We start from the raw sequence: 1,365 nt of genomic DNA on the forward strand, positions 1-1,365 counted from the left end.
AACTATAAGTTATTAGTGAATCTTCAAAATGTATAAGAGACCAGCACCACGCCCCACGGCCAGCTTCCTCGTAGTTTGAGCCTTACGAAGATGTGGTTCCCCCTCCAAGTATCCCCAGACCTAGAGCTGCAGTTCCAAGGCAATTCGCTACGAGGCAGGCCCTTAGACCACCCAACAGAAACAACAATGATCCTCCCCACTTCTCCACTCCCCGTTTAGCGAGTGCTACCGGAACAGCAGCCACTCGTAACCACTTGCGTGTACCACTACCAAACTGTATCAAACACTAGGAATGAACAAAAAAACCTCTGGCACCCCAAGCCACTACCACTCTCTATATAGACCTAAACAGCCAGCCAGACAAAAGATTATGCCCAACCTTTAGACGATCTTGAGATCAGAAAGCCCGACGCGATGTAATAACCAGTCTGAATATCACGAAACCATTATAAAGACTTGACGATTAACTTATAAATGAAATTATGATATATCAAAAGTTTAAGGTAGGCAACTAACTGTTCAAAGTACAGACGTACCTCAGATATTGGTTGTACAACGATCATGCTTTCGTTTGTAGGCAGGCTCTAGTGGCAGAATCGGTTCACTGATTAGGCAGTTCTCTTTTAGTTTCAATGTAAGTAAGTTAGTGAATGTTTATGTGCCCCATAGGAACAAAACGTGAAGTAAGATATTGTTTCGATGGTTTTGTGATGATTATGAAGTTGATAAAGCATTTACATGATACATGTATCTATGTAGTGTTGTTTGTGTATGTGTGTGTGAGTGTGTGTGTGTACGTACGTGTTCATGTATATGTGTGTGTTATTTGTATGTATGTATGTGTGTCTGTACATGTATGTGTGGATTGTATGTACACGTCTATAGAAGTTGACATGGTAGAGCAGAGAGTTGAACATCTTAGGGGATAGGGTCTCATATCATTTGTTTAAACTACCAACCTAGGGGATATTTTCTACTTACAACATACATTTGGGAGATTTGAATGTGGCTTAATAGAACATTTCTGTTTGGACCAATGGCATTATAAAGAAAATGAAGTAGTTACTTCAGAGCTTCATAACTCCGTTAACAAGAACAGTGCCACACTTTGTAAAGTTTTGCATTAGTCTGTGCGGGGCTTCAATTGCTGTTGGTGATAGTGATCACGGATCCTAATGAATGTTTAACCACTCAGACAAATCAGCCGCGTCACAACAGGAGAACTGTAAACGTCTAACTAGGTCAGTCGCTGCTGTTTGTCACATACGCGTAAGAACTGCATAGAGCAGATAGATGTCTTACAGGCACAACAGTTAGAGAAGAAACAAGAACTTCCCTCACGTCTTCCTGACAACAGGTGCACAC

The sequence above is a fragment of the Branchiostoma floridae genome, chromosome 15 (assembly GCF_000003815.2).
Source record: "Branchiostoma floridae strain S238N-H82 chromosome 15, Bfl_VNyyK, whole genome shotgun sequence".
In the NCBI taxonomy this organism is placed as follows: domain Eukaryota; kingdom Metazoa; phylum Chordata; class Leptocardii; order Amphioxiformes; family Branchiostomatidae; genus Branchiostoma; species Branchiostoma floridae.